This window comes from Ornithodoros turicata, chromosome 1 (assembly GCF_037126465.1).
Source record: "Ornithodoros turicata isolate Travis chromosome 1, ASM3712646v1, whole genome shotgun sequence".
In the NCBI taxonomy this organism is placed as follows: domain Eukaryota; kingdom Metazoa; phylum Arthropoda; class Arachnida; order Ixodida; family Argasidae; genus Ornithodoros; species Ornithodoros turicata.
The window spans coordinates 193,578,885-193,603,989 of record NC_088201.1 but is presented as its reverse complement, the minus strand read 5'-3'; the positions used below and the strand labels follow the sequence as shown (position 1 = coordinate 193,603,989).

At 42.7% G+C, this 25,105-nt stretch overlaps 1 protein-coding gene across 3 annotated transcripts in view; it reads left to right on the top strand.

Annotated features, from left to right (window-relative positions):
• Positions 1 to 1,990, top strand: part of LOC135378912 (atlastin-2-like) — a 277,503-nt gene extending 275,513 nt beyond the window's left edge. For all 3 annotated transcript variants that reach the window (XM_064612076.1, XM_064612075.1, XM_064612077.1), the window contains one exon: positions 368 to 1,990. The gene's annotated coding sequence lies outside the window, so the exon portion shown is untranslated. The remainder of the gene's footprint in view (positions 1 to 367) is intronic.
• The last annotated feature ends 23,115 nt before the right edge of the window (positions 1,991 to 25,105 follow it).

Sequence of the window (25,105 nt, the reverse complement as noted above, 5' to 3'; positions counted from 1 at the left end):
TTAAAGAGCGTCCCCTGGTTTGCCAATTCCGAACGATGCGCAGCTACCCAGAGCTGACGAGCCGTAAACACGGCGAAACACGTGTCGTCTGGTGCTGTCGCATCGTTCCATGAGTATATATATATATACGCTCTTCTAATAACTGCACCTGTATATGCCATCAACTACGATAATAATACATTCATATAGTATGGTTGATGTATAATATATATTAATATATGATGAATCAATGATTATTATCAGCAATAACAATGTCTAGTGAATATATTTTCGATTCTGGAATAATTATGTCAACCATTGTTTTAGTGCAAATATTATGTGATACACTCGGTTTGTCCCAAGTTTAATGTATTTGCTTTTCTTTCAGGTCCTCACTGAGAAACCCAGTGGCATCCATCGACAGCTTGGCGTTACCTGACACTGCTGTACCTGTACCATTGCATTAAGAAATACCCAGGCAGAGCTGGTATATAGGGGTTGGGCACATGTTTGGTAGCGCGGATGTCAATATTGGTTCATTGTTGTATGTGTAACCCGGCTCATATAGGCTAAGTGCTGACATGCCTGCCTTGCACATTTGGAATGTAGCAACTTCCCTGGCAATTGCCAGGGTTGTTGTTACACTCCAAATATGAAAAACGTACTCATTCAGTGTTACTCGCTGAATCCCTGTCGCCCCGTATCATCTGTTATGGCACCACGAACGACGTTCTGAGTAGAGCTTGTCCATAAATTTTACAATGTAGCACACGTACTTTGAACCAGCCGGTTCAGAAATAAAACTCGAGGTCCACTTTTTCTTTAAAACTAGTTACGTGCTTAAACACGAAAAAATTGTATTTACCTTTTAGTGTGCCTCTCCTCCGATGACTGTATTCTATACCGGGAAATTGTTATTGTAACCACGTAGCACTCCAACATGATTTTGGACTAGTTCACTCACTGTGCCACACCCGACAAAAGTCACTTCGCCTTGAGAAGTGTTGCGTCATACCTTTCCATTATCGCAGACTATGTCTTCACGCACCTCTTATATATTCAGTCAGTAACAGCGCCCTTTCCAAGGTGGATTCACATAAATGTCTCTGCGCCGTTCTCTCAGATTATCTAACTTGGAGGAAATATTATTGATTTTGTAGTAGATAAGCGTAGCTACGTACTTGGTTATAATGGGCGGAATCCCAAACTCGCTCCTCAGCAGCTGAAGAAGTTGGCTTGTACCTATTTTGTGCATCCAGTACATCTGCTTAAATCCACTTCGCGAACTGCTTTACGGTTTTCCAAAACTGAGACGCGAGGTTCGTTATTAGTGACTTGACACGGTTTTTCTCAATTTAATTAATCAAACAGCAATTATAAGTTTCTAATCTTGGTGAATGCCGTCGAACACTGAGGTTACCACTTGTTCATTAATATACCCTCAAGTAGCCCGCCAATATCTCATTCGTCCACATTCTTTCACAGGTTCGAGAATCAGCTAACTCTCTTTTTTTCAGCCAAACTGTTACTGATTGAACCGGCCTCCTTTCACAAAGAGCGTACATTATAAACCACTACGACTTTACTAGGACCACATATGTGATGCTATTTAGTATCCTTAATCTCCTTGCTGCCTGAGGTGCACCTACTAATGTTTTGACTATTTGCTATTCCCATTGTTTATTACTTCGCTGTGGGCTACCTACATGCCTAGTGCACTACAAGTGCTACTTTGTTACACAGAATAATGTGATGTGTTTAGTTATGTTTTTGTTTTTCCTTGCGGGTAGTTACTGATTACGAGTTACTAGATTTTCTAAGACTACTTTTATGTGTCTGCCTTTAGTTCTCGCTCAATAGATTCCGACTCTTAAAACGCCTGCCATTCTATTCTATTCTATTCTTGTTCGAATGACGCTTTAACCAAGAACTCTTCCCTCTGGCTCCTCCTCCTGAACTTTATATTATCTAACTGTATACCTGTTATCAAAATAAAATTGGAATTCGAAAAGTGGTATTTTCACTAGAAACTTTGATACTCCTATAATTTGCTGGATAAATGATAAAGGTGTTGTGTACTGTTCAGGAGCAACTGCTACGGTTGTCATATGTTTGTCTACCATTGTTCGATCATTTCCTGCAAGGCGTCTGCTTACACCTTCCTCTATGAGCATCGCGTAGCATGGTATTCTTCTCTCCAGTTGCACCATATCTGTAAGCCAGATATGGTATGGTAATGCACTCATGGAGCGTAGCTCCTCAGTCCTGTAGTAGGCGCCGTACAAGATATTTTCTAGGTGGCGTACGCTCAAGCTTCAACTGTGGTGCAACATAAGCTCATTCCATGAGCTCAGTATTATCATGAAATAGAAAATGATCAGTCAAATATGATGTACCAAACGGTAAAATTCCTACACAGAAAGTTGGAAGTACATAAGTACGAGTGCAACCTGTGGTGTAGAAAGAGAGCTTAAAGTTAGCAGGTGACTCCCATTCGATATGTCAAATTGTGACACATGTAGTATAACCCTGCTTTTGGACACTCTTCCACAGCGGAAAGATACGGCTCTACCCCACACACATAAGTAGTATATCGCTATCGCACAGAAGAAAAACGCTTTTCTAATCCAATAGAAGCCAATTCTAGTTCAATTCTAACCCAGTCCTAGCTCAAAATTCAGTTCTAATTCAACACAAGCCCTCTGATCCGTCGATCATAGCCCCGCCCCTTTATGCTAATGATCTGGCTTTGCCCCACGCCTTCACGGTGATTTGTCGACTGTAGCTCCTGATTTGCCTCTTTCAAACCCACTGATCGATGATTGGCTGCCCTAGCTCTGCGCCTTTATGCTAATAAGCTGGCATAGCTCCACCCGCCGTACGATGATTCGTGCATGCCAAGCCCACTGGTCGTGGCTCTGCCACCCCATATCGGAATTAGTTGGCTGAGCCCCCGCTAACTGGTCCATGCTCCATCCGTATGCTAATTAGCTGGCTTTGGCCAGCTCAGTGATTGGTCAATAGTAAGCCAGCAGATCGAAGATTGGCCCCGCACATTTTCTACGCCTATAAGTCATCTGACTGGTCGATCCTCCCCACTTATTCTAAGCCTACTCATTTGCGGACCGTTCCTTCAACGCTGATTGATTGGTTGCATGACGTTGCCAAACCGCACACGACCAAATAGGGCGCTCAACAGCAGCTCCTCTGCAGCTCTATCTTAAATAACCTCATTAGAGTGCTACCAGATTGCACAACTCAGGTGCATTAGCTCTACGTTGTTGCTCCTCGACGTGCCACATCTACAAGATAACTTCGTCGAGATGTATTGCCACGTACCGCACTCCCTTGACACCACAAACAAGTTGCAGGACATCATATATATGAAGTCTTGGACCAGTACCTACCGGCTTACAGGGAGCAGTCACTGCGCAAGCTTCAGGAAACATGTCACGAAGAAATAAGGAGGCGATTATCAATCGCGCTAGGAGGTATGAGCCCGTTGTATGAAGTTGCATCACATCTCACTACACAGTCTCCTGAAGTTATTCCACGATGCGCATGTAGTTCGAGCACCCCAATCGAATTCTCATCTCCGGCGCGCCCGTGTATGACAAGACAGTGTTCATGCAGAATATAATGAGACAAACCAAGTTATTTAGCATTCCACCGGAGAAGGCACTGTATGTACGAAAGTATGCAGCTGTATGGGAAAAGGATTTTGACTGTGGTGAGTTTATGGGCACGCAGAGATTGGGATTAACAATATCCCCCATCATATTTATTGATGAACAAATTACAGAAAAGTGGGTTCTGTTGGAGTCACTGTTTGGGCGCGGTAGCCACCATAAGAATACATCTTATGATCGTATCACAGAAGCCTTTTTCTATCACAATGCCAGTTTTTGAACGATACCCTTGAACACCAGTTATGTCGGATTGCTCAGGAATGCTCAATGACAGAATCCTTTGGACATCAAGCGTTCGGCAGACAGGGGCTTTCCTTTCCTCTCCTTTCCTCCACACGTGTAACCAGGTGATGGAAAAGGGGGACGGTTATTTAGTTGATCTGCACTCGCGAACACCCCCATCTCGTAGCCTGCGAGCGGGTATTTTACAGCACGAAGGACAGCTCCTGTTTGTGCTCGCGAAACGCCGATCCCAGAAGACATCTCACGCTCCTCAACATGCCGGCCCTCAGAGCGCCCTCATAAAGAAACCAAAAAATGAAAATGTTGATACAAACGAGTATCGAAGATTATAAGTGCTCTGAAAATACACCAAATTGCTCGCTGGAACAAATATAGGGCCCTGTGGAAAATCAAGGAAAAAGGGTTATGGAGAGTGGATCGGTACTGATGTTATCACAAGCTCCCGTGCTGAGAAGCCATCGAAGAGCTGAAGAAAGAAGCTGCTTCAACCCTCACAAGCCGGAGAAGAACAAAAATTAAGCAACACTGTATCATCACAACTGACATAAGGAATTTGTATCAGGTGCTCCTCCTGAATATGCATAGATATCAGATACTTAGCAAAGACTGCAAGTACATCATAACAGTCATAGATACGCTTTAGAGGTATCTATACATGGTCCCCATTCGCACAAAGCGCCCGCAAGACACAAAGAAAGCTGACAACGAGTTTTCCGCCGTGGAATTCCAAATAATCTCCTGATCAATCGTGGAAGCGAACGTTGGGGAGGAGGATGAGGAGGAGTGTCGTTGGGAGGAACCCGAGAGGTCTGCCTGCCTGATTAGGCGGCATGTTTCTCGGGAAGGGAAAGGTGGTGGAGAGGAGGAGAGGAAAGGGTGAAGTGGAAGACCGAGCAGAATCCGCTCGGGGGGAGGATAGCTGCGTCCATGGGCCGACTTCAGGGGAACTGTGCCGGCATACGCCTATTACACATCTGAGGGAAACCCAGGAAAAACCCCAGACGGCACAGCCGGCCCGCGGATTCGAACCGCGGACCTCCCAGTCTCCAAGCGCACGCGTTACCGCTGGTTCCCTCTTTCGTCAGCATTTTCAGTCATTATTAAATCATTCATCATACAACACAAAGTGCGATGAAAGCGGCCTCCTGTGAACGTGTGCAAAGAACAATTAGAGAAAGAATAGCCAGACATTGCAATAGTACGGCGAAGTTTCATTGCATCAACGTGCTGCCGAAGATAGTGGCCGACTATAACGACTCGGTATATTTTGTCACGGGCGAGAAGCCGAAAAATATGAACGCTGTGAATGAAGTAGCTTGATTAAAGAATCATAAGACGACCCCACGCCAGAGCAAGTATAAGGTAGCCCGCCCTAGATCGCGGGGTGTTCGCCAAAGGCTACGATCAAAGGTGGATGGCAGAAGTGTTCGAGGTACCGCGAACGAGGAACACCGATCCACGCGTAGTGTACTTGAAATATTCGAAGGGAAAATAAATACTGGGATCATTCTACGAACAGGAATTGCGCCCATCCACCATCTTCCATCGTACGATATGTCACTCGTACCTGCGCTGGTTCGGATACGCGAAGGATCACGATTTTTGGATGTCCACAAGCGATGTCAGAAAATGAATTTTACGGGTATCTGCCCTCGAACGCCAGCATGGACCTGCACCCGTCCAACACGCTGAACGACATCACGATCACGTTAGATAAGCCGCTACACCTGGGTGATTCGTATGTTGTTGGTCTCGTGGGATTTTCCATTCTCAACAGCTTCCTGAACATGAACAAAGCACCGCATAACCCGAAAACGCTATCAGGGCAGAACAGGCAAACAAAACAGCTCACGTTCGAGGATACAGACACATTATTGAGTAAAATATTCCTCGAATATGGGAAAGAGTGAACCTACAATCAAGATCACTATGTGTTAAACCTACCATCGCGCGTGCGCTCTGTGAAATTAATCGAGGAACGGCTGCATCTCGCTTTTTGGGATGGCCGACAACGATGGAGATCATCTGGCGGGCGCCAGAGTACACATGGTCCCAAACGTGTTACTGCTTGCGGAGTAAAGAGGAGTTATCATGCGAGTTCGCCGAGTGATACTGATCAATAACAATCTAAATTTGGAACTGGGTCGCTAATTACCGACGCATTCAATGATTTACACAGAGTGACAAATGATACAGAATCAATGGTGGAATACGAAGACAACAATAACTCGCTCTCTCTAACGGCGAATTTCAACTTGTCAACCGAGTACCAGAACCTCATTCATGTGAAGCACATCCACGTTTAGGGATCCCAAAAACGCGTTATGTGTAATCCCATAGTGAAGACGTATTGCACACTTTTCCTTTGTTTGCTTTGAGTTAGTTAGTTAGTTCTTGGACCTGGACGTGAAGAAAGGCTTTACCCTTTCTTCACATTTACATCAGCACGTATAGGTGGCGCTGCCTGCAGGTAAAGCAAAAGCAAATATTTAGAAGAATCGACCGTGTAGGAAGGACCGGCAGCAAGATGCAAATGCACGGTTTTGGGGCAGCACCAGCTATACGTGGGAATGAGAACGCGAAGAAGACAGAGAGAAACATAGCTGTCTGCAGGTGGTACAAACCATAGGAAATGAATTAGGTGGCAGTTTGCGTTGTTTAAATTTTTTCTACGAACTCACAGCATTTGAAAAAAAATTGCGATAGAACTTCAGGCAAATAACTCTCGTCTGAAATGTTTGAAGCTCCAGAAACGTTAGCTTCTATTGTCACGACGCGATCAAAATGTGTAACCTTTTCTAAATTCACCCGGTAGATTCGCACAAATATATGTCAGCAGCATGCAATTATGGTGTACAAGAGAGCCTTCAATCCCGTAGGCCACAAATGTTCTTTTTCTCAGCTGCTGAATCCCAACGGTGCCTTCTTTTTCATTATTATTTCAGTGCCCGCATGACTGCCAGCAATGTATCGCCCCTGTCAATGAAACTGCCCAGTCATCATCCCGCAATAAAGTTGTTGTTTTTTCGTTTTGCATTTTGCACTGCATTCCCACATCGCGATCACCTTTGCCAACATCCAATTCTGACAAATTTCATGTGACCACACACCAGGAGCAGCATGGGCAAGATTGCTCCCTGCTGTTAACGACAAGCACTACAGACCTCGACCATTACCTTCCCGTTTGTCCCTGGGGACCTGTCTGTCATGCTGAAAGGAGCCTTGTGGACGGTGACGGTGCAAAGGGTTATCGGCAGCCGACTGAATGAATCTTCTAGATCCTATGAAGGAAAATAAGGCTCACCAAAAATGACAGCGGATTTGATGAATAACGATTAGAGCACTCTACACGTACAAGGCTTATGGGAAGCAGGGTTCACTCTTATTGAATTTGCCTGGAATTACACTGGTGCTTGCCTTTGCAAGTACTTACTGCAGTCGTAAGCCAGGGAGTGCCTTTATTGTTGTAGTTCCACCTTTGTTCATGGAGGCTGGAAAGAGCTGCTGCTGGTAGATGCTCAGCCGCCTTGTTCGTCAATTTGATGATCTGATGATCTGATGATGATCTGATGATCTGATGATTTGATGATCTGCAAACTCAGCGTCAGGTGGAAATTAGTACTCATCGTCTGAATAGTAAAAAAAAAGGAAAAATCCACGAGTGAATGTTGGGTAATGTGCTCCATATTATTTAGAGAGTCAGTATTCTCATTACCAAGCACTGTAGACATCTAGGACGTAATGCAACAAAAGCACTCACTGCTCCTCTGGAAAGGAAGGTCCCTGTAACCTTGGACTCTGCGGTCGCCAGACAAGTCAAACGACAACCTACATGGAGCCCTCTGTACCTCAGAATTCAAAGGATTATAGAAAGACAGGCAGGATTATGTTGCTAATGCAGTACATTTCTCTGGATCTGCACTATTCATGGGTCATGCGCACCACAGACGTACCAAAGGGTGTACACCCTTCTAAACTAATTATTTCACAAAATTCACGCTTCTCAAGGAAAATAATTTTCGGGACGGCTGCCGAGGGTAGTGTGTTGATGGTACATCGTAATAGAATATACGTTCTTAATACATTCCATGCTCCTTTAATGTGACTTTTGCTGAGCACACAGAACTGTGCATTAGAATGCACATTAGAATGCATTAGAGTGCATTAGAATTAGTGCATTGTCTGAAGTATGCACTTTTAGGATTATTTTCATGTTCGATAAACATAACAGTCCAGTAGTGAATAGATTAACCCTACAGCCAGGAAATGACGTCAAACAGGAAATGACGTCATCAAGGACGTATGACGTCACTCCAGGCCGCAGCCGCTCCGCCCTCATATCAGTGAGGTCAGTGGATAAGATAGTTAATCAGTGACGTCACATAGTTAATCTTAGTGATATGATATCAATGATAAGATTAAGTAACAATAATGACGTCATGGTGAAACACACTAGGAATCGAACTTGGGTCCTTTAGGTTGTCAGACGAGCGTCTTAAGCCACTGGGCCACGGACTCTTCATGTTTACTTTTGTCGCTAATCAGGATAGAATTGTGTGGGGTGGAGAGGTTGTTTGATTTCTTTTACGCCAGGTGGCGTCATGGGGTGTTGAGTTCGTTCATCTAGAGATGGCAGCACTTCCAGCAAATTTACCGCCGTTCAACAGATGGCGGTACCTGCGCCCCAAATTTTAAATTTCGCGCCCATTTGACTTCGCTCTTGGTTTAAAAGAACTCCTCACGATCATGTTGTTTTCATTTTAGAAAAAGAAAAACAATGGCGAGCCAGTTCTATGTCAACTTACTGTCAAACGCCTCGAGTGATGTATTTCCTAGTAACACAATGAGCGATTTCGTTCAAAAAAAATTACGAAGCACTTCTACGTCAGTTTCCTGTCAAACGGCTCGAGTGATGTATTTCTTAGTAATACAAGGAGCAAGTTTAGAATGAAACTCGCTCACTCAGTGCAATTAGATCGAAAGTGGCAGGTTGCTCTGACTGAGATGAATATTCCATTTGCAATTAACAATAACACGAGGAGAGCCCCTCCTCGTTACTGTAAGCATGAGAGAGCAAGCAAAATGTGGGAGAAAACATTATTGTAAATTTTTCTCCATCCCTAACGAAACAGTAAAAAAGAACGAGTATAAAAAAAGAACAAATTCATTCGCTTTTTCATGACTTATTTTTATTATAACAGTTAGATCACAGTTATCTTTCAAGTCTATAGTCATTTCAAAGAATGAGCAAAGCATAGTGCTACTCTAGTTTACAAAACAGTTGAGCTTCCTTGACATTTGGATTTTCATACTCTAATTCACCGTGTTATGCAAAGTAAGTAACGGGCATATTGTAAGACAATTACACACATGTCTCGCTGTAGGGATAAATATTCCTTCTATTGACGTTACATGACACAGTCAACCTAACACAGCATCGAATCGACATTTAAATTAAGTCGATCCACATACCGTGTGAGGACGACGATGAGGCAATGTTGATTTTGTGTTGGTGATATCCAAAGCGAACAGAAAGTCCAACAGATCACTGGTCTCTTTGCGGAGATTTTTCCGACAAAAGGAGGTCATCACACTCAAGTCTTGACTGATGAAGATGTAGGACAACTTTCCCGTTGCATGAGAGAGTCTTAGAAAGGCTGTCTCGCTCCGATGAGGAGCAAAGTCGCTCTACACATGATGCCGACGAGTCGCTGAAGTTTCTACAGTGAGCCAGACGGTATGGGGAAGTGACGGAGACAATCATGAACCGTTCGTACTGCATTTCCGTGAATGTTACAATGAACTCGCATACAGCAGCCTCAGATGATTATGCTCGAAGACGACAGAGTCCACTCGTACATCAACTGTCTGACCCGCTCAGTCTCACCAGCTCAGTCTCACCAGAGAGGGGCTCGCAGTGACGGCGAAAACATACGGATTTGACAGGCAGACCACATGACCCCCCCTCTCTGGATTCGACGCTGTGCTAGGAGTTCTGTTGAATGTTTCAGCCATCCTTATGTCAAGGTTTTCTTTCCCATACTTTTATTGACAACTTCCACGTGACAACAGCGTGCCTTGTAGACGTCATAGACACTAATCACCTCTTTCCGCAAACTCATCGCTGGCCTAATCTCACTTCGTTCCGCTTGACAACTTTTGCGCATTCGACATCGTGTTACATCTTTTCCTTCCACGTGATCGCTCCATACATATGGTTTCGTGTTACATCGTTGCAGTCAACATCCTCGTTACTCACGGTCCGCAAACTCTTCGTTAACCCTTTTTTTCTTTTTTCCTTTGCAAAGTAGAGCGTGGGTAGCACTTTCGAAATCTGCTTTCGCAAAGGAAGAGATCCAGCGTCGTCTGCTTTTCATCACTTTTCCGAAGAGAGGCGAGCATGGAATGATAGCGACACATGTTAAGAACTAAAAAAAAAAAAAAAGTTGAAACGAAATAGTAATGTCTTCAAAGAGTGCTTGATTATTATGTACATATTTCTACTCACTTAAAAACAAAATAAAATAAACTAGTGATTCTCCGATTAATTCTTTTTATTGAGATACTTTAACAACAATATAACAGCCCTCTTCGACAGCGTAATTCCATATCCAGAATGATGTTGGCCATGTGTTCGACCGAGTGTGTATACATTTTGTGGGCAGCGGTGAACTTTTAGCTCCCGATCCTCACACAAACAACATACTTCTACACATTCCTGATCGTAAAAGCTATGACTGACATTCACCAATCTCAAGCACATCTGTAGCTGTTGTGTTTCATTGTGTGTGAGAGTAACTCCATAGCGTGTTGGAAGACCAGTCTTGTCCCAAAGTCGTAACGCCAGCAGTGATGCATTAGGAGGACACGTATGGGCATAAACGTATTCTTCCAGCTCAACTTCTTTGCTACAGTTACCTTGTCGAAGTGAAGATGATGACTTCGTTAACTCAAAAGTTACTATGACGAGAAAGAATATGTGACACAGAAGACAAAATAGAAAACACACCCTATCCATTTCGCTCTTTTATGATGAAGTGAGAAGGTCTTAGTATTGAGGATGAATTTATTTCTTATTGACGATGCATTTTTCTTATTCACAAACAAGTCGATTTTTCAAAAGGTCCAGAGTAAATAAAGTTATGTACTTGGCAGTTGAATGGAATCCATGCTTTATGGCAGTGTCGATCAAACACAGACTCTTTGTAGCAAGTTGCATGGCATCGAAACGAGTCGAATAGTCAAATAGCTCACTCATTTGCCGTGACCATTCGGTTAGTAAAACGAATGATGAACTTGTTAAAAACGAATCGTCTGTATGAAGCATGGAATACATTTCCTTTGCAGTTTCCCAAATGACTTGATTTGGAGGATTATTCGGTAGAGCTCGAAACAGCACAATGTTCGTCACAATTTGAAAAGCTTCCGCTAATGGCGTCCTCTTCACCGTTGTTAACCCACAATTTGATAGCTGCTTCCAAGAGGTATGTTTCTCATTACGTGGCAGATGGAGTTGAAATATGTGGGACCTCCTATTCCATTTACCGCATTCATCTTCTCCTTTTTCCGATTGCTCTGTTTCGTCGTCTGTGGACCATGAATCGCCAGGCTGGGTTTCAACGTCGGACCATGCTGTACTGGTCATTTTTTTTTTAGCCGAGGTAATTTTCTGCTATCCACTGCTTGTCCGCAGTTCCACTGAATCTAACTAAATACTGGAGCTTTCCATTTCTAACTCGTCTTTTTATAATCTTTTCTACTTTCGGTACTTCTCTCACTCTTACCATTTCACTCTCGTAGAAACTACCAATGATATCTTCATTGTTAAGGTCACGCAGTAGGTATGTATTAGGATAACCTATTTTGATTGCTCTCACCGAAAAAATCTCTTTCGTAAATGACTGTAAATATCTCTTTGTTAACTGGTGTCTATATTTGGCAATTCTAACGAGATTACCAAGATTGTAAACTGGCTTCTTTGGGGGTTCAGTTGGGGTGGGATAAAGTCTTTCTCGGAAAATGTGCTCGTTTTCTTTGGTTACATCCACAGGTCTCGCAGAGAGAGTCCTGTGCACTCGATTGTTGTACGCTTTGATTACTTGAGGTAGAATCTTCACATAACGTTTATGACCCTGATAGGTAAAGATACGGTAAAGTGTAGACACAATACTTCGCTGACATCTCTCAACTATCGCACATTTATAAATAGACATAGAATGATATAACGTTATGCCTTTTCTTTTCAAGAACTCTCGCACTACCTTGTCCGTAAACTCTGTTCCTCGATCACTATGTATCAGCCGGGGAGTACCGATCCTCTTAAATGCAACTTTAAGTGCTCGAAGAATCTCAGGAGATTTTTTATTGCGAATGGGTACAACAGCGAGGAGCCGGGAAAAAGCATCTATACAGAAGAACAAATAGCGAAAACCATCATTTTGCCCTTTTAGAGACTGCATGTCCTTTAGGTCGATTTGGAACATTTCCTGCTTTCCGAGTGCAATTATTTTCCGAAAGGTCTTGGGTCACTTGTACTCCTTATGTAAGCTGTAAACATCACTTGTCTCCAGATATTTAGCAACTCTGCCCTTCTTTTCACCGATGGCTTGAGCGAGTCTCTGCACTCCACCAAAACTGCCGGCATGTTCTGGGTCGTAATAGGCGGCCATTAGTGCTTTCTTCTGCTGCGAACTCGAAGAGCGTCAAGGGATAGATAGGCATTTATTGTAGCTGACACGTCTCCTCTCATCCAGGAAGGTTGTCTGTTGTGAAGTTCATACTTCAGCAATTCGACAATGGACGAGTGTGGCACTACCTTCCCGTGACATATAACTCTTCCGTACTCGTCGTAAGCTAGAACAGTTGTTATCAGTTTGAGTATTGCTAATACCTTTTTATGATGCCTTGGAGGGAAGTGCGACAATATGGTTTCATCTTGAAAATAGTCTTTCTGTTCCTCCTGCACAGGCTTCAATATGGGGTCCATGTTAGGTTTCGGCGGGCACGCTTTGCAGCACGTGTGATTGCTGGCGAGGCACCTTCAGGTGTGCTTGCTTCACTTGTAACAGGCGATGCTCGACTGCTCGATGCTCCCGTTACTCTGTGTTTTTTTAAACGATTTGGATGCACAATAAGTGTTGGTAGATTCAGTTTGACCAATAGCGGCAAGATGCGATCGAAGTAAGGAGGAGTTCGAACATTTCTCGCTCTTGAGACAAGATAATAAACGAGATCGATTATATTACTATTCTCCAACGTTTGACCGTCAACGATTACTTCGAAGGTTTGCGCATTCCAGGAGATTGTTGGTTGTAGAAGTTGCAGAAGTTGGTTTGCTCTGACCTTATAACCACTACTCATAAATCCAACAATTGTGTCACTTTTCTCCCCCTCCTCGGTCTGTGTTCCTTCTTCTCGCGATCCAGGAAGTGTTTCGCTTGTATGTTGTTTTGCAGCTCTACTTGAATGTAGCAAAGAGTGAAGATACTGAATTATCTCTTTTGCCTTGATGTCATCCGGTTCACCTTTCTTCAATAGATTTGGGATGTGATCTTCTCGGTAAGGTACAAGTTCGTATTTCTGCATCGATTATACTCCGATTGCTTTTGCAATCGCTCTTCCACCCAATGAGGAGATGAGACCCAACAAAGGTGGCAATAGAAACTGCAGAAAACCACCTGATTGTTGCAAGACCTTTTTAGCTTTCTTGACCCCCGTTGCGTCTCGTTTTGCCAAAATGCGAATTGATGCTGCGTAAGGTTTTAATTGCTTTCTTACTCTCGGAGTTACTGTGACGTTTCCTTCACAAAGGTTCATACAAATTTCTCTGACCGTATTCAACTGATCCTTTGTAGCATGCTCCAAAAGATAATAACGTTGCTCGGGTGACGTAGTTTCTGCGAGCAAGTGAAGAAAATGAATATTCTTCTTTACACGTTTCATGTTTTATATACTATTTGGCGATGATCGTCGGGAAATATGTTCGTCCACACTCGATAGTGGTCTGAACAATTTTGAGACAAGTCAATTACGATGTATGAATACGGTTTCTTACAAGCATCCTTATATATGCTTGTCAATAAGTCGCTTTTGTTCCGTCCAAACAATTGTCGTGAAAGTATTTGTAATTGATCCACAGTTCGAGCAGAACGACATAGAATTAGAGCACTGCTATTGAACTGAATACATCTATACAGAGGATCATTAACAAATAAATATTGAGTAATCAAGATGGCCGAACAGTTGAGATGGTGGCATCCAGCTACATAGAAGTTACAGATTTCTTTTAGCCTTTTCTTGTCAGCCAAGCAATCGTCAAATATGATTAAAGAATTTCTAACATCCTCCAGGTTAGTGGGAATATCTTGACTGAAAGTTACTTCGGGAAAATCGTCAAAAATAGGTTGCTTGTACAAGTATATGTATAGTATACGATCGAAAGGTTTATCGAAGACAGTGGCTCTATGCTTGATCAAACGTGTAACGAGTGTCGTCTTTCCACTTTGACTTTGTCCAGATATAGTCATTGAGACAGGAGTGATAAACCTATAAGGTCTAACCTCAGTCATCTCTTCCAAGTAAATGAAGACTGGTATAAATAGCACATTACATAAGACTTTTACTCTTTTTTTCTTCAAGCATGTGTGTTTTTTTATGAAAACGATAAATGGCAAACAACACTTAACCTTTATGCACTCCTTTAGTTTGTCAATGTTGGATATGGGAGCTGGGAAACTCATATCTGTATATCTTGTGCAGCAAGTCAGTGTAGAATTCTCAAGTTCTAGCACTTTCAGTTTGTGCAAACATGCAATATGAGTCTTTGACTGTATCTTTTTTTTCGGAACAAGTCTGTTCTAGACGGCTTTTTTTCTTACTTTTTCCTGTTCAAACTTGTCTAGACATGTGATGAGCACGTGATTGGTTACGTCAGAGAAGGTAACCAACAAAGTCAAACATGTCTATGCATGCACTGTTCGCAAAGCGCTATATAAGACTGCCCTCCATGACGATTCTTCGCACAGATCCTCACAGGAGGAAGGGTACGTTACACTTTTTTCCTTTCGCTCCGATATGTGGGAAAGTGTGCTTATATTTATTCTTATTTCCAGCTGCACTCTGTGTGTAGAAAAGAATAAGTGAGCCAGAGTGAGAAGTCACCACAAGAGAAAGGTATGACATCTATTTTGGATAAGCTCGATAAACTCAAGAAACCTGGAGATGGAGATATTCAGAAAATGAGTACCCTACCGAAGAATGAAAAGCTGGAGGTCTTGGATTTGCGAAAGATTGACACGGTGTACGGTGAAGCGGTCTATGTAGAAGTGTTGATGGAGAATGACAAACGTGTAAAGTTCTACCTTCCTAGTCGCTTTAAGCGTTTGACAGAGGATGATCTAGAGGAGATGAGACAACTGCCAAATCTTAAAATTGAGAAAAAGGAGAGATTCAAAGATGGCAAGAGAGTTGCTTCGCCCGACATTCTATTCACTCATGGGAAGAAAAAGTGATGATACATCGACATATCGGCAGCTCCCATCCTGAGACACTTCTCTCCACATCATGGTGACCTGTCACTTATGTCCTCAACACGAACGTCAGTACTATGCATCAATAGAGGGACTCCAAATTCATCTGGCAAACGTTCACGAACTCCAGACACCCTGCATACCATTTTGTGAGACTCTCTGCACACTACGGAACTACACGAAACGCTTCGAGTTGCATCTACGTGACAGAGACGAGGCGGGGCATGAAGTGACAACGTTTTTTCATGAGTATGAACACTATCTTGCTAATGTATTGCGACACTTTGGATTCCCACTGCGCTACTTCACATTTCTTAAAGTAGAACTTGGGCGACATACGCCCGATGAGGAGTTACGACTTGAGATTCATTTTGTACCTTCTAAAGTGAGAACTGTTTGGTCAGAGGGAGATGTACTGCCTTCGATTGCACAGACGAGTAGTGAGATAGCACAAACATTAGAAAACTTAGAAATTCAAGGCTCCGGTTTTTTTCTCTTTCGCATTCTTGCTTGTATTCTAAACATTGGACGTTTGGCTCCTCAACTAATTGGATGTTCCCAATTTGAGTTACCGAGTGAATTGAAACGAAAGTATCGTTCCCTGTTGAATGTGGACTACGGACTACATGAAGATGAAGAGAACATGTGTTTTGTCTTCTCCGTGATTGCTGGACTACATCCTGCCTCGCATCACAGGCGGAGGGCATCTTTCTACAGACCATGCATAACACAGTATGTATTTCCTGATACATTTCCCGTAGCTTTCCCAAAAGATGTAGAGATATTTGAGAAACGTAATGAAATTAGCATTAATGTGTACGCGTACGAAAAGGAAGAAAACTACATTTACCCCATCAAAGTTGTTGATGAGGAGCGTCAGAAACATGTGGACTTGTTACTAGTTGACTCTCATTTTGTGCTCATCGCAAATTTTAATGGATTGTTTGTTCCACGTGGACAATTTCATTGTAAAAGATGTACAATGGGCTTCTGCTCAGAGGGAAGTCTGAAGTGTCATTTAAGTATGTGTAAGCAACAGAAAGTAGCCAAGACCATTTACCCAAAGAAGGGAGAGACATTAGCATTTGCAGGGGAACATCTCATGTCAGAAGTTCCCTTCTACTGTGTGTATGACTTTGAAAGTGTGCTGTCACCGTGTCTGGATTCAGGAAATGTGTATGAAGATCACATCCCCTCTTCATTTTGTCTGTTAGTGATACGCGCATCCGACTCATACCCCAAGAACACACGCGGTCCTCAGGATGTCCTCAAAGTGTCATCACGTCCTCGTCCGTGATGGGATGAACGGAGGAGGTCCACAGGCTGTCATCATAGGAGCTTCCAGTGATTATCATTTGCGTACATCCTGCGGTCGTCAACCGGAGGACAAGTACAGGAGAAGTAAATTATTTTAATACTGCGTTGTGCATTTTAATACCTGCTAGCCTGTAATCAACTTCCCGATTTATTTCTCATTACCCAATACAATCAAAGAAGGAGTGCTCATGCATAAAAAAAACGAACAAAAATATAAAATAAAAAGAGGTATAGGGGCGCAAATTCTGATCGTCGGATTTTAAAGGAATCCGTCCATGTGCAGCGTTTGACGTGCACTAAAATACAGTTTGCTAGACCTTCCACTGAGGTCTTGTTGCATGAGTGTCCGCAAAGGGTCCCTGGCAGGAGGTTGCGCGGAGCCTTTTATTTCCGAAGAGACAAAAAATAATAGCGTTTGACTGCTCAAGCTTCACTTACTATGCATGCATCAAACTAAAGCAGTAAGAAACACGGACACTACCTTGATAGCGATTTAATACTCCAAGGAATTTCTCACATCGTTGTTGGTTATGTGCGAAATCAAGTTAAACTTGGATACCTCACCCTTTGTTTTGACTGAGATGCGAAGAGGACTCCCGAATCTGGTGAAGTTCGGAAGACAAGCAATAACTTGTATCTGTTCTGTCTTGGAAAGGAAATGGTGCTGCATCATATGCCTTTCTAAGTGGTTTCGCAGGTTTTAATGACCTAGACGCCTTTTATATATCTCTCCTTTTTTGCCATTTAAACTGTGACACTCATTGTTTGTGATGAGAAATACGCTGAACGAAATACAGATGAGAAACCACGAATGGTAGCTGGTGACCGAGGTTGAAAATATATAAAAAACACACACACGCTGACTGGGTGCTGCAAATGTGCCCTCACTTCCCAAAATAATAATTCACTAAGGTATCTGCTTGCTCCGAGAACTGTACTAGCCGCGTCATTTGGTAGCTCCCATAGGAGGTCCTGAGGATATGACGGGGAGTCTCACTTTGTCATATTTCTAACAAATTGAGGACCTGGTAGGGAAGTCCTGGGGATGTTATCCCTGTCCGCTGATGACTTTCCTCGGACGTACCTAGGAGGTCATTGTGTTCTTGGGGTATGTCCTCCAAAAGCATCTGTATCGTGGACCTAATTGTGTCACTGTCTTTATGGAGCTACTGCACAGACTCCATGACGACATTTTGGAATGGATACGTACAATTGCCCCTCTAGAAATGACCGCAGAAAACGAGCAGCAGCATGCCACAGCAAGTCACTGCAACGTTTGCCAGGAATCTTTTGCAAAGAAGCAAAAAGTTCGTGACCATGACCATGTAAGTGGAAAATTTCGACCAACTTTGTGTAACACCTGTAACTTGAAACTGAGAGTGCCTCCTAAGATTCCAATCATTGCACACAATGCCAACTATGACTTGAGTTTTCTTTTGTCTCACTTGCATTTGCTTAAGAAAGTAGACATAAAGGTGATTGCCAGTAGCTCCCAAAAATTCAAGGCTATAGACGTTGGCTCTTATCGATTCCTAGATAGTTTAAACTTCTTGAATGCAAGTCTCGAAACATTAGTGAAAAATCTACGTGAGAAAGGTGAAGACAACTTTCGTTGTCTTCGTCAATTTTTTCCAAACGAAGAACACTTTCAACTAGTTGTTCGCAAGGGAGTGTTTTGTTACAATTTTGTCACCACTTTCGAAGCCTACAATGAGCTTTCTCTACCTCCTCGGGATCTATTCTTCAACACTTTGAATGGGACAGAAGTAAGTGAAGAAGATTATTGTCATGCACAGAGGGTCTTTGAAAAATTTCAACTCCGTAATCTGGGAGAGTATTCAGACCTATATTTACTCACAGACGCACTGCTTTTAGCAGACGTGTTTCAGGGCTTTCGTAAGTGGACACTTGACTTTCACAAGATCGAACCTTTTCACTTTGTGCCTCTGCCCGGATTAAGCATGTCTTGCGCTCTAAAAATGAGTAAGGTAGAGCTAGAGTTGATTCACGACCCTGACGCGTACCTGCTGATTGAAAATGGCATACGAGGAGGTATTACACAGTGTTCGCTGAGGAAAGCGACTGCAAATGTACCAGGAACAGAGCAGTTTGACCCCAAAAGCCCAAGTAGCTTGATCCACTACATAGACGTTAATGGGCTTTACGGTTCAGTAATGAGAGAACCACTACCTTACGGAGGTTTCGAGTGGCTCACAGAGGATGAAATCACGAACTTGGATATAACACACCTCCCAGATGACGCACCTATGGGTTACTTCCTCGAGGTAGATCTAGCATATGACAAAGAAATCCACCAACGTCACAGAGATCTGCCAGTTGCCCCCGAGAAAATGTCAGTTCCCTATGATCTGCTGTCAGAGTATCAAAAGGAATTGATGAAGAAGTTTCACCTTCCTGAGAAAGCTACCGATGGAAAATTACTGTTGACATTATTCGACAAAGAGAGATATTTTCTACACTATCGCAATCTGCAGTTGTATATGCATTTGGGCTTGCGTCTCACCAAAGTTCACAGGGTTCTAAAGTTCAATCAAAAGCCCTTTCTCCGATCCTATGTGGACTTCAATCACGATCTTCGAAAACGAGCTACGAATGCCTTCGAAAGCTCCCAAGCTAAGATTGCAATTAATAGCGTGTACGGACGTTCGTGTATGCAGGTTAGAAAGTTTGTAAACTGTCGTCTCACAGTAACCGACGAACAAGTGCTCAGACTCCTACGCAAACCAAACCTAAAGGAGTTCCGACCGCTGAGCTCTCATGTTATCCTCTTCCAATTCTCTCAATCTGTGCTCCGCATGAGACAGCCACTGTACCTAGGATTCGCGATACTGGAACTGTCCAAGCTGAAGATGTTTGATTTTTACCACAACCACCTTCTTCGTGTAGCTCCAGATACTAGACTGTTGTATATGGACACAGATTCCTTCATCATAAAGTTGAGTGAAGAGAAAGCGCTTCTCGAACTAGCTGACAAGCATCTGGATAACTCTAGCTATGACCCCGATCATCCGTTATATTCCGCGAAAAATAAGATGGTACTGGGAATGTTTAAAAACGAGATGCCTTGTGATCACATTCTCGGTTTCTGTTGTCTAAAACCAAAAGTGTACGCTCTCGAACTGAGTAGCAAAAAGCAGTACAACCGTGCGAAAGGTGTGAAACATTCTGAAGCACAGAAGCTTCTTTATTCCCTGTACACCGACGCTCTTGAGTATGGCAGAATACACTCTATTAAACAGAACCTGATCGTGCGCAAAGACAATGTAAACAAAAGTGTCTCAGTGACAAAGATTGCTCTCAACCCTTTGGATACAAAGCGTTACATTTGTGCAGATGGAATTGAAACGTTCCCTTTTGGTTTTCACACCTAATCATATGTATGCATCGGACAAGTGTAAACAAAGATGGAAGCAACAGGATGGTAAATGATGGAAAAGCCAATTGCCATCAATATAGATGTTACCCTTTCTTTATTCTTGTGTTTTTTTCTAACAAGTGTTTAACACTAAAGGAGTGTTGATTGTACATATCTTCATTTGACTTATTCAGTGCACCTTTTTTCCTAAGTTTTTTTTATGTGAATGAGAGAGTTGTCACTTCCTTAAATAATGAAACTTTTTCAAAGTGTTTGCAAAAAAAAGTGGAGTATGTACTTTGCAAAACAGCTTGTTTCAGTTCTCTTGTTTTCAAAGTGATGATGAAATTGTGACTGTATAATACTTTCGCCATTTTTGTGAGCTGTCTGATGTAATGTATCCTACTTTTCTTGCTAAGATGACTAAATAAAGGCTCTTTTCTTTTCAAAAACAAATTTATTCACTTTTAGAGTACACTACAACATGACATGTTATCTGTTTTTCGTGGTATCTGTTTACGCACAAGTATTGCTATCAACCTATCATTGAGTTTAAAGTTGGTGTGTGAAAACCTCCGAGTACACTCTTCAAGTAGAAACCCACAGCAGAGAAGACTACCTACATAGAGACAATAAAGTCCACATGTGGCTGAGCCGTATCCCTGAAGTCGTTTCCTGTTGTAGTGAAATGAAGATGCTGGGTGTATGAATTTGTAGAACTCCTTGTATAGTGGTCGCATTCCGTAGCTATCGAAATAAGAAATGCTCCTATCGTTAGAGATATGGAATAGAGTCCAGTGTTCTCCCGGGGAAGATCTTGGAGCTGTATTCACCACATAAAGACCCGGTCCAGCTTTTTGCAATGCAATTTCATCGCGAGCGAAAGTTCCACGAAAGCATGTCCTTGTGCAATGGTTCCGAGCAAAAGCTGCATAAAATTCCCATTCTTCTATTTTGATTCGTTTATACGAATTTAACGCGTCTGTCTTTGTTTATTTCCAGAACACGAGGTGTCTCGGAAACAAAGAGCACCGTGACAGCTTCTGTAAGGTTAGCAGCAAATGTCAATGTGAGACGAACATTAGCTTGAAGCACTGGACTTAGTGACTGCAGTTCCACATCCGGTGTGAGGTGATAATAAAGCATAAATGTCTCTTTTGCATATGCAGCCGGAGCTAGAGGTATATCCTTGCTCTTAAGTTTGTGAAGCAAATTCATGTATCCCTTTGCATAGATGTCTCGTTGAAAGTCGAAGTCGTCGGTGTAGTGTTGACCGCCAACGTCGAGCACTGCTCTTTTGAGTTTAAAATTTTCAAGCTTAAAAGGGTTCCGTTCTCTATGACCCTGATATGCTTCACTCTTGACCATCAATACGGTCAACTTAGAAGGAACTCGTTCACTATAGAGATCATCAAATATCACCTGAGATTGGTTTGGAGCGATTGTCCTATACTTAATCTCTAAACCTCGAAGAAGGTATGTGGCGGGTGTCGTTTGAAGTCTTCTTTCAATGCCAACGAGTACGCTTGGAGAAACCTGCACACGTCGGAGGTAGAGCACTATTCGAGAAAACTCTATTTTTCTCTGCTTTTCAGTCTCGCTGGGACCAGAGAGGAGTCTAAATTCGTCAGTACATTGTCTCAACACCACTCGAATATCGGTGCTATTAAGGACAAATTTTTCTTGCTGACAGATGTCACTAAAGATAGGAGAATAAAGATCACAGAGAGTAGATCCTTTGGTGCGTTTATAGCGTGCGAAAAGTCATTTTGCTTCGTTGGGGATAGCAAAATTTTCAGATTCTCCCACTGGATCTGGTTCGTAAAGCATTGCAGACAAGGTGTGAGTTTGAGTAACATTGTTTGCATTTGTAACAATGTCCAAGTAAGAACGATAGGCATAATGTTCGAAATTAGATACCAGAGTCGAATTAAGATAAATGTGGACATGATGAAAGAGAGAAGATGCAAATGCTTGTACAGGAATAACGTTGTCATTTGTCACTGTACTGCCAGTTGTAGTCAATGCTGCGTCTCCATTTTTACGCACAACTGTACATTGAATGTGTAAGAAACTCGACTGGAGATCAAAGAAGCCGCCACCGAGACCTGGAACATTATATTCAATCACACCGCTCGAGGTAGGTGCAGAAATGGGGAAAAACTCCACATATTCTGACTTCTCCAGAGAAAAGTTTGTCGGTGGAACAGAAAACAGGTCCAACTGATTCGTTGTGCAGAAGCAAGAATTTTTATGTACTAAGGCGATGGTAGACATCTTTTTTCCTCAGGTGAAAAAGTCAACCTTTCTTCGTTTCTTCGTTGGTTTTACTGATCGATCAATTCTATTGCCCTTGCTTTTATTACGTTTCCTACCCTTCCCTCTGAGTCTATGCAGCAACTCGTCACGAGTTGAATGGATGGTGCGACCAACCCTTTCCTTAGTGCCTCTCCAAACGTTGTTCCCTATTTCACTTCCTCCGCTATGTGACGTCCTGTGTCAAGAAGTTTCCGACCTACATAGGGCGCTACTTGTTTAGTCAGTATAGGTATAAACCGCTGCACCAACTCAGAAAAAAAGCCAGATCCAACTTGATAAAGAGGAGCTGAGTAATGTGGCAATGGTTGATCTCGTTTACCGCTGCCGAAATGCGATATACAACAGGGTGTCTGAGTTATATGCATTTTCGAAAATGTAATGTTACTCCCACACGACCAGAACCAGCAATGAAGGGAATGAAATCACCTATCTCGTTTGCCAGTTCGATTTGAATGCTAGTCAGCTCCTTGACAGTCACATATTTATAGTAAAGATTTGTGAAAGAGTAGGACATAACCTCATTCCGACTCTGCAGTCTAAATGGGAGAAGTCGAAGAAGGGGTGCGGTTATATCACCTACAGCTTCACTTTCGATGATATCGCTGTAAACGAAAGTGTAATTTTGCGCTGGGAAGAGGCAGACATCACGCTGAGCAACTGTGAAACTGGAGAAGGTTGTTCGTTTTCCAAATCCAAGCATCAGAGCTAAATATGGGTGAAATGTAACGTAACCCTCATTGCGACGTTCCAGTTGACAAACTCCATTATAGGGATTGTAAAATATGAGACGAGCATCTTCTGGTAGGTGTAAGTTTGCTCGATATGCGTGATTTATCGCATCGGCGAGGTCCTTCCCTGACTCATAATACCCTTCTGGAACTTCGTATTTGGTTGTACGTGAACGATACGTGATTAGGGTGACTTTCTCTTCAGTGTCCACCTGATATTTCAATACTTTTACTGGCTGGCCTTCATCCAATTCCGAAGAACCGATAATCTTTTCAGGAAGGCCAAGCTTAGCAGAGAGAGTTGAACTTAATTCCAGACCAGTATTTAGTGGAAGTTGTATTTCATAATGACCACTGACTCGTATTATTTTGGCTTGGTTTTTGAAGTGTTTCGTTAGAAGTTGACGAAAAGGTACAATAATGGTTTCTCCCGCAAGAAACTTAACTTGCTCTGTCGTGGTTACGCCACCGAAGAGGCTAGTCTCCGATATACCATTAACGATATCTGTGACATTATTAATTGCAAATGGGATATTCACCTCCGCCAGAGCAACCTCCCACTTCATCAGCAACTCCATCTAATTGCACTGGCTGAGCTAGTTTAACTCTGGACTTGCTCATTGTGTTACTAGGAAATACATCACTCGAGGCGTTTGACAGTAAGTTGACATAGAACTGGCTCGCCATTGTTTTTCTTTTTCTAAAATGAAAACAACATGATCGTGAGGAGTTCTTTTAAACCAAGAGCGAAGTCAAATGGGCGCGAAATTTAAAATTTGGGGGCGCAGGTAGCGCCATCTGTTGAACGGCGGTAAATTTGCTGGAAGTGCTGCCATCTCTAGATGAACGAACTCAACTCCCCAAGACGCCACCTGGCGTAAAAGAAATCAAACAACCTCTCCACCCCACACAATTCTATCCTGATTAGCGACGAAAGTAAACATGAAGAGCCCGTGGCCCAGTGGCTTGAGACGCTCGTCTGACAACCTAAAGGACCCAAGTTCGATTCCTAGTGTGTTTCACCATGACGTCATTATTGTTACTTAATCTTATCATTCATATCATATCACTAAGATTAACTATGTGACGTCACTGATTAACTATCTTATCCACTGACCTCACTGATATGAGGGCGGAGCGGCTGCGGCCTGGAGTGACGTCATACGTCCTTGATGACATCATTTCCTGTTTGACGTCATTTCCTGGCTGTAGGGTTAATCTATTCACTACTCAGTCCGCATTCACCAGCCGACTTGAACCATAGGTTTAGTGACGTCGGGTTTAAATCGGTCACGTGATTTCTCCGACTATGAAGAGCGGTTGACCAAATGTTGATCAACATTTAGTCAACCGCTCTTCATAGTCGGAGAAATCACGTGATCGATTTCAACCCGACGTCACTAAACCACAACGACCTTTTTCTTTCCTTCCAACGACCTTTTCTATTTGGTTGTGGGACCTACATGCAAATGCGATCCTACATATAAACAGGATCATATTTGATTGTGGGACCTATGTTGGGTTTTACATGCAAATAGGTCCAAGTCTCTCGTGGTGATCCTGTATAATTTGTGCACCCTATTGTGCTGTGTATATTAGGAAATAACAAATCATGCAGCTTCTTTTCTTTTTTTTTGATATCGTTCATCATCCCTCTGACATGTCTGTTGAACAATCACACTCTTGCCTGATGTACAGCGTCTTCAACACCTTTACGGATCATGCTACGCTGTTAGAAAAATTTATACCTTTTCGGGTATAAACGGCTTGTCCCAGGGCGTGTACCTTTTGAGGTATAAACGCTGTACCTTCCTCAAGGTATACTATCTTTATACCTCCCTGAAGGCATATTATTTGCACCTCAGGGTATAAACATATAACTCCTAGAGGGTATATTTTTAAGGGCTTTGTGGTATAATTGAATGG